A 9,141-nucleotide genomic window follows, 5' to 3' on the forward strand; every position below is an offset into this window, starting at 1 on the left:
CATGGCCTGTCCAAGTATACAGAAGAGAAGGCATCTGTGCAACTGAGGAAGTGCCCTTCAGAGGCACTAAAAGGACATAATGTTGACCTCAGTTCTCTTAATGGAAACCGTAAGTGATTGCGCTCGGCATGATGTGGGATGATTGTCAGCGTTGCCCACGTTTGGGTGGAGGCAGTGCTGAAACCAACACCTGCTTGTTTTAAATGCCTTTGAAGACTATTAGGATATAAAGCAAGCTGTACAGGGGTAATGGATTCCAGATCCCAGGGGGTAACCACACGCCACAAACACCTGCTTTTAAACAGCAAGCTTTAAAAAAAAAATGTTTTCATTGTAGCCCTCTGTCTTCATTTTAGTGTTGTGATAGGGATTTCGGCTTCTGCTAAGTGAAAATACAATTATCATAGATTAAACCGAAACCTTTCCTTTGACAAGACATAAAGAATTCTACCCATTTTGTAGCTTAGTTTGGGTCCCTAAGGATTTCTGACCTGTACTCCCTTCGATGCCCTGATGTTGGCTTATTTCATAATATTAGGGTCCTAAGAAGAGCGATAAAGTTTATTACTGGTAAGATGAATTACCTCCTCGCGTAACTCATAGTTCATAGCATTTGTGTATTTAATTTTTAGATTACCCATTTAAACCATGGCCGGATGACTTATATATTTAAAGAGTAAATAGCAACATTGAAAATGTTTTCACATTATTTTGCCTTATTTATTTAGCTTTTTCAATTTTGCTTTACTGACAAATATGTTTTCACTGGAGTAGACTCATATGTTTTCCATGGTTTTAATATTAGTCATAGCCTGGTTTTTAAAAGATTTTTGAAAGGTTATACTAGAACTAAAATAATCCACTGAAGTGATTTTCTTTAAATAGGCTAGATAAAAATAGGCAGATTTTGAAAAAGAAGACACTATTCTTCAACTGAAGGAAGTTTCAAAGCCAGTACATTAAAGGTGCTTTTTAAAAGACAGAAAGATAGGACCAATAAATTGATGCAGTTTTCCCAACCCCACGCTAACGTTCCTCAGCAAGGAGGTTTTCATTTATTCACAGTGAAGCGAGGGCATCGTTGAGCATCGAAAGAGGACTAATGGTATGAGGTCTGGGTTTGTAGTTTCCCGTGTCTGAACTGACGTTTTTCCTTCCAAACAAAGGACTGGACTCTGAAGGCTTAAATCTTGCTGATCGTGTTGCCCATGTTTTCCTGATTGCTCCAGAATTTCAGGGAACCTCATGTCTCTACAGCCATTGAGTGCATGAGTTAACACTGCCTTGCACGGATCATCAGATTTGAGGCATCTGTTACTTGGTTTTTGCTGGCGGTAAAACTAGGGTTAGGTTTCCTTCTGACGCTTAGGCCAGAGAAGCGTTTAGGCTCTGAGATTAATCCATAGGCACTGGTGCCACAGGGACTAAATCCTTGCAGGAGCCTGAGACCAGGAAGCCCCACTGCTTCCAAATTCTCATCATCCCTTCCCGGCTTGACCCCCAGTCCACCTGGAACTAACACGCTGCCTTAGGGTGCCATTGTCCTTCCGTTAAAGCCACACCCCTGGGCTCCTGTCCTGCAGCGTTGGTAGGAATGAAGGTATTGACCTACCTGACGGCCAGAGGGACTGCTCGCCCTCTCTGAGTCTCTGCCGCTAAACCAGGTGTTAACTGTCAGCGCTGAGGGAAGATTCACTGCCTGCCCCCTCGGACCGGACCCTGCGAGCAGAAGGCTGCCGGTGGAGCTCGTATGTGCCTACAGAGGTTCCGGTGAATGCTGCTCTAACGGGAGTAACTGACTGTGACCTTTTTTTTTCTGTAGATGGTTGAGGGAGATATCTGCCAGGGTGTACCCTCAAGATTTAACTATTTCCTTACTGGGGAACAATGGAAATACAATCCACTATTTGTCTGTAAAGACAAAAAAAAATCTGGTTGAAACCTGGTTTATATTTTTATTAAAAACATTTTAGAAGAACAGGAGAAAGTGATTATAATTACTGTAATTTTAATAAATACTATTCTGAATCACAGGGGGAATTATTTTTTCTAAAGCAGAGACTACTAATACTGATGTCAGTTATTTTGACTTTGAATTGCTCTTTAACAGTCCCGTTTTCTTTAATGCGAGGCTCAGAAGGAGTTCTAGTTATTGGGGGCCTATTATCAACTTTGTATCCGGGAGCTGCTGTGTAATATTGTGCAGTGGCTTGATTAAGAAAATGGGCTTTGGGGTCAAGCCAACCTGGTTTTCTCTACCAGCTCGGCCATTTTCTGGGGAGAGTCATCTTAATCTTTAAGCATCTGTTTCCTCATCTCTGAAATAGGGATCAAAGAAATATTTACCTCAAAAATATTGTTGCAAAAAGATTAAATGAGGGGCCCGGCCTGGTGGCATAGTGGTTAAGTTCACACGCTCTGCTTCGGTGGCCTGGGGTTTGCCAGTTCAGATCCTGGACATAGACTACACACGCTCATCAAGCTGTGCTCTGGCGGTGTCCCACATAGAACTAGAAGGATTTAGAACTAGGATGTACAACAATGTACTGGGGCTTTGGGGAGAAAAAAAAAGGATTAAATGAGATAATGTCTTAAAGTGCTCAGCCAAGGAAGATATTCCACAGTGGTCAATAACAAAATCTATGTTGGTAGCCTCCCCCACTCCCACCCCAAAGTTTCACAGTCGAAGGAAAAATAAACAAAAGATCCATTAATTTTTCTCTTTTTTTTTTGAGGAAGATTAGCCCTGAGCTAACTACTGCCAGTCCTCCTCTTTTTGCTGAGGAAGCCTTGCCCTGAGCTAACATCCATGCCCATCTTCCTCTACTTTATACGTGGGATACCTACCACTACATGGCGTGCCAAGCGGTGCCATGTCTGCACCCAGGATCTGAACCAGCGAACTCCTGGCCGCCTAGAAGCGGAACGTGGGAACTTAACCGCTGCACCCCTGGGCCAGCCCCAAGATCCATTAATTTTTTATTTTTTTTTTTAATTTAATTTTTTAATAGACTTTATTTTTTAGAGCAGTTTTAGGTCCACTACAAAATAAGGTACAGAGATTTCTCATTTATACCTCCTGCCCCACTCATGCATAGACCCCCTTCCCGCATTATCAGCATTCCCCATCAGAGGTACATTTGTTACCATTGGTGAAGGTACTCTGACACATCGTTGTTACATAAAGTCCGTAGTTTACATTAGGGTTCCCTCTTGGTTTTATATATTCTATGGGTTTAGACTGATGTATAATGACATATATCATACAGAGTAGTTTCACTGCCCTAAAAATATTCTGTGCTCCGCCTTATTCACTCCCCCTCCCCCGCAACCCCTGGCAAGCACTGATCTTTTTACCGTCTCCATAGTTTTGCCTTTTCTAGACTGTCATATAGTTGGAATCATGTACTGTGTAGCCTTTTCAGATTGGCTTCTTTCACGTACTCACGTGCATTTTAGTTTCTTCCGTGTATTTTCGTGGCTTGGTAGCTCATTTCTCTTTAGCACTGAATATATTACCTCGTCTGGATGTACGCAGTTTATTTATTCATTCTCATGTTGAAGGGCATCTTATGGACAAAGCTTCTGAAAACATCCGTGTGCAGGTTTTTGTATGGATAGAAGTTTTCACTTCCTTTGTGTAAATACCAAGAACGTGATTAATGGATCGTATGGTAAGAGTATGTTTAGTTTTGTAAGAAACTACCAGAGTTGCTGTGTGATTTTGCATTCCCATCAGCAATGAATGAGAGTTCCTTTTGCTGCACAACCTTGCCAGCATGTGGTGTTGTCCGTGTTCTAGATTTTGGCCATTCTAATAGGTGTGTAGTGGTATCTCGTTGTTTTAGTTTGCATTTCCCTTATGACATACCATGTGGAACATCTTTTCATGTCCTTATTTGGCGTCTGTATATCTTCTTTGGTGAGGTGTCTGTTAAGGTCTTTGGCCCATTTTTTAATTGAGTCGTTTTCTTATTGTTGAATTTTAAAAGTTCTTTGTATATTTTGGATAATAGTCCTTTATCAGATGTATCTTTTACAAATATTTTCTCCCAGCCTGTGGCTTGTCTTTTCATTCTCTTGTCAGTGTCTTTCACAGAGCAAAAGTCTAGCTTATCAATTATTTCTTTTTTTTTAAGTAATTTTATTGGGATTATAGTGGTTTATAACATTGTGTAATTTCAGGTGTACATTATTGTTTATCAGTTGCTGAATACACTTCATCATGTTCACCCCCGTAGTCCAATTTTTATCTGTCACCATACATATGTGCTGCTTTATCCCTTTTGCCCACTCCCCACCCCCCTTCCCCTCTGGTAACCACTAATCTGTTATCTTTATCCATGTATTTGTTGTCTTCCACGTATGAGTGCAATCATACAGTATTTTCTTTCCTGGATTGTACTTTAGTGTTGTCATTGCCATAGCCAGTGTCACCTAGGTTTCCTTCTGTGTTCTGGGAGCTTTATAGTTTTGCGTTTTATGTTTAGGTCTGTGATCTATTTTGAGTTAATTCTTGTGAAGGGTGTAAGATCTGTGTCTAGATTCATTGTTTTGCATGTGGTGTCCAGTTGTTCCAGCCCCTTGTTGAAAGGACTGTCTATGCTCCATTGTATTGCCTTTGCTCCTTTGTCAAAGATCAGTTAACTGTATTTATGTGGATCTGTTTCTGGGCTCTCTATTCTTTTCCGTTGATCTATTTGTATATTCCACCAATACCACACTCTCTTGATTACTATAGCTGACTTAATTTTAAAACAATTTATTAATAAAAATATATACCACCCAGTAAGCCCGTCACCTAACCATAGAATTTTTCATTTCTTTGTGCTCTCTTCTAATTTTTATCCAAATAGATACACATTTTTACCTAGTTATAAGGAGAATGCATTTAAATTTTATCTTTTAAATATAACATTACTTCATAGATGCTATGAAATGTCTATTTTATTTCCACTTTATACTTTTTTAGTAAGTTGCCTAAAATTCCATTAAGGAAATCTAACAATTTATCTGACCATCTGCTGTTGTTGGTTATTTAGTCAGCCTCCATGTGGCTTAGATGACAGAATGCAGTGGTCAGAGGTAGATGGATCTGGGTCTGAGTCTCAGTTCGGCTGCTTACTAGCTGAACGACCTTTTTGAGCTTCGGTTTCCTCACCTCTAAACGTGGACAGTACCCGCCTTATTGTGAGGACTAATGTATGCAAGATATCTGGCATAAAGAATGTACTCAACAAATCTTGTCTGATGATGATGATGCTATAAATATATTTGGGTGACTATTTTCATTTTTTTTGAAAAATATTTGGATATATTTTCATGGCTTTTTCTTTTTTAAAAAAACTGATTAGTAGCTCCGTTGCTTGGTTGATTCTGACCATTTGAAATGTTGGTCCTTCCTTTAAAAAGCATCATCGTCTCTTCTAGTTACTTCCATGGTGACTTTCTCTTTGGGTGTTTTTTTGGGTGAAGAAAATTTTGGGTGATTTTCTTACTTTTCATGTTATATAGTAATGATTATGGTACTTGAAATTCCAGCAACAAAGACACCTCTCATAAAGGTGGAGTATTGGGTATCTCCACAGTAAATACAAAAGAAGAAACACAACATAGAAACCATGGATATATTTAGGCAAGTCTTTTATCCTTTGCATTTTTTTTCCTGCTTTTTTTCTCCCCCAACCCCCCCAGTACATAGTTGTATATTTTAGTTGTGGGTCCTTCTAGTTTTGGCATGTGGGATGCTGCCTCAGCATGGCCTGATGAGCGGTGCCATGTGTGCGCCCAGGATGTGAACTGGTGAAACCCAGGGCCCCGAAGTGGAGCACCGAATTTAACCACTCTGCCATGGGGCTGCCCCTGTATCTTTTTTTTTTTTTAAAGATTGGCACCTGAGCTGACATCTGTTGCCAATCTTTTTTCTTCTTCGCCCCAAAGCCCCCCAGTACACAGCTGTGTATCCTAGTTGTGAGTGCCTCTGCTTGTGCTGTGTGGTCGCTGCCTCAGCGTGGCCTGATGAGCCGTGCCATGTCTGCGCCCAGGATCCGAACCAGAGAAACCCTGGGCTGCCACAGTGGAGTGCGTGAACATAACCACTTGGCCACGGGGCCCGCCCCTCCTTTGCATTTTACTAACACCAAAAAAGAGGCAGTTTGGAGCATAACGGTTAGTTGCTGAGTGGGTTAGTTGTTTCTTGAAGAAACTGGAAATCAGTAACACATTTGGAAATGGATTTGAAAACCCTGAGCTCTTGCCGCACCACCAGGAGAGTGTTTGACTTGCGGTATCTCAGTTAGCATCCCTGATCTACCAGAGTCCTTGGCACAGAAACAAAATCTGAAATAGTAAACAACATTTATGGAGTGTCCAGTATGTACAGAGTCATGTGGAGAATTAGAAAAAGGATGACAGACAGGTCTTGCCCTTAAGGAGCATACGTCCTGGTGGGATGAAGCGATGTTTGATTGCGGATGACCACATTCTTCCCATGCTCACCCTTAAAAGGTCACCGAGAAATCACAATTATAGGTTACTCAGCCCATTCTTAAACCTTGAGGTAGAATCAAATTCAAGCTCCTACTGAAATATATTGATTTCTCCTGCCTTAAATGCGAGAGCAGTGGACAAAATACAAGTCAGCGTAACTGCAGAATAAAATAATTTTTATTCCACAAGGAAGATAAATGACTTGGTAAGGGGGTATACTGATATAGTAATTGAATGAAAAGGAAGCGTAATTGGAGGAAAATAGAATGTCAGAGATGGGAGAAACTCCAGTCCAGTCTCTTTATATTTACATTCAAACTACTTAAGGCCAGAAAAGTTGAAACAACTTGACAAGAGTACTGCAGCTGCAGGGGTGTGTGTATGTGGTGGGTTGGTGGGGGCAGGGGTGAAACACTCTTCTGTGAACTCCTGACAGTGTTTTCAAGAAGTGCAGTGTACTTCTCACGCTTTTCCATTCCCATTTTATAAAGGGAGAAGCAACTTAAATTACATTGAAATAAGGTCACTGGGAACTTCCCATAGCATTTGGATAGGCATAGGCAATTTTTCCTTTTTTAATAAGTGGCTGATTTTTAAGGAAACAATATAAATAGTATAGGAAAGGGAGATGTTTGGCTTGTTGAATGAATCCCACAGTAGGAGCCACAACTGAAAGTGGCAAAGAGGAGAAAAGAGGAAGAAAAAGGAAATAGATAGAAGGAAGCAATCTACAGTTAGTATGATGGATTGTCACGATAAGAACGTGACAAGTGACTTGTCATTTTTTATTTAAAGCAATTAATTAAATATGGCCACTTGACCAGAAAGACTGGTATTTTCCCAAGTTTCCACATTCTCTCATTTAAGGTGGACTCTGCTGTAAAATAAAATGGAGAAAAATTTCGGAGGTGTTTTACAGTGTTACGCTAGAAAAAAATTCACTTAATTTTATTTTTAGAGAGGAGGGAATTTGTATTTCTTAATTTCTACCTTTGAGTGTAAAAACCATGTGGAAAAAGAAATTTTTTATGTGTGCGTATTTGTGTACGGATACATCGAGGCAAAATGGCAATGAAACGCTGAGAGACTGGAAGGTAGGGAAGCGCTGGACTACCTCCTGACACCCGTTTATTATTCTGCAGTCATGGGAATTTAGAATAAAACATAGCTAAGAAATATACCTTTAAAATCTTGTTTTCTTTTAAGAGAATGTCAGAGGAAAAGGTCGATTTTATTTGCAAGATCTGGCATTTTGAAACACTTAGAAACGCATTTCTGCGAGCAGAGGCGACTTAGTTCAGTTGGTCTACACCTCCTAACTATGTGCAGGGTTCGCTTTCTGGTTTTGTCAGAGTGCTGTGCACAGTGCAGGTGGCTGACGGCTCAGGAGGCTGGAGAGAAAGGATGACCTCAATATGGAGTGGATGCCTTTGGGTTACAGCTGTTGTACAACACAGATAAAAAAAATAAGCATTAATGGGACGTTGCATCCCATGTGAAGGTGGGATTACAGCTGTGCTAGTAAGTCTTTTATATTGAAATATTATTGCATGATTATAGAGCTGTAAAGTTGACTCGGAAACTCTACTGCCTTGTGGAGTCACAGCTTTATAGGGACCTTGAAACGTTCTCTGCGACCCTCAGTCGTGGTCCACGGCTCACTGACAGAGCTGACACCATTTCTGAGGGTAGGAGGTCAGTTCTGAATATGGTTGAAATATGTGTATTGGACATAAATAAATAAATGTACTTGATAAATGTACTAGTCTAAGGTCAGTTAATGTGCTTGTAGGAGTTTTGTTAGCGGGTGAAGTTAGGATATTTACCTGTAATTATACATGATCTTAACTTTTCAAAAAAGCAAGTAAGGAAACAAAAATGGTAGTAAAATGATAATTTTCCTGATTTAAAAAACAATGGTTTTTCTGAAATTTGCCTTATGGGTATCTCCTTCAGATTCTATGTCCACAGGTAATCTGCTTTTTTTTATTTTTTTATTTTATTTTATTTTTTTTTATTAATGTTATGATAGATTACAACCTTGTGAGATTTCAGTTGTACATTTTTGTTAGTCATGTTGTGGGTACACCACTTCCCCCTCCATACCCTCCCCCCACCCCCCCTTTTCCCTGGTAACCACCGATCAGATCTCCTTCTCAATATACTAATTTCCACCTATGAGTGGAGTCATATAGAGTTCGTCTTTCTCTGACTGACTTATTTCGCTTAACATAATACCCTCGAGGTCCATCCACGTTGTTGTGAATGGGCCAATTTCGTCTTTTTTTATGGCTGAGTAGTATTCCGTTGTGTATATATACCACATCTTCTTTATCCAATCATCAGTTTCTGGGCATGTAGGCTGGTTCCACGTCTTGGCTATTGTAAATAATGCTGCAATGAACATAGGGGTGCAACGGACTCTTGAGATATCTGATATCAGGTTCTTAGGATAGATACCCAGTAATGAGATGGCTGGGTCATAGGGTATTTCTATTTTTAACTTTTTGAGAAATCTCCATACTGTTTTCCATAGTGGCTGTACCAGTTTGCATTCCCTCCGACAGTGTATGAGGGTTCCTCTTTCTCCACAACCTCTCCAACATTTGTCGTTCTTGGTTTTGGATGTTTTTGCCAATCTAACGGGGGTAA

General features: G+C 40.2%; 2 protein-coding genes across 6 annotated transcripts in view; one reads left to right on the forward strand and one right to left on the reverse strand.

Annotated features, from left to right (window-relative positions):
- Positions 1-1,669, reverse strand: part of RAG2 (recombination activating 2) — an 8,517-nt gene extending 6,848 nt beyond the window's left edge. The window contains exon 1 of the mRNA XM_046648996.1: positions 1,613-1,669. The gene's annotated coding sequence lies outside the window, so the exon portion shown is untranslated. The remainder of the gene's footprint in view (positions 1-1,612) is intronic.
- IFTAP (intraflagellar transport associated protein) overlaps positions 1-9,141 on the forward strand; it is a 68,207-nt gene that overhangs the window by 4,906 nt on the left and 54,160 nt on the right. The window contains exon 1 of one of the 5 annotated variants that reach the window (XM_046648998.1): positions 3,654-3,674. The exons of the other annotated variants lie outside the window; for them this stretch is intronic. The gene's annotated coding sequence lies outside the window, so the exon portion shown is untranslated. Of the gene's footprint in view, positions 1-3,653; positions 3,675-9,141 lie in introns of those variants that run through there. 5 annotated transcript variants of the gene reach the window in all.

This window comes from Equus quagga, unplaced genomic scaffold (assembly GCF_021613505.1).
Source record: "Equus quagga isolate Etosha38 unplaced genomic scaffold, UCLA_HA_Equagga_1.0 HiC_scaffold_162_RagTag, whole genome shotgun sequence".
NCBI classification, from domain to species: Eukaryota; Metazoa; Chordata; class Mammalia; order Perissodactyla; family Equidae; genus Equus; species Equus quagga.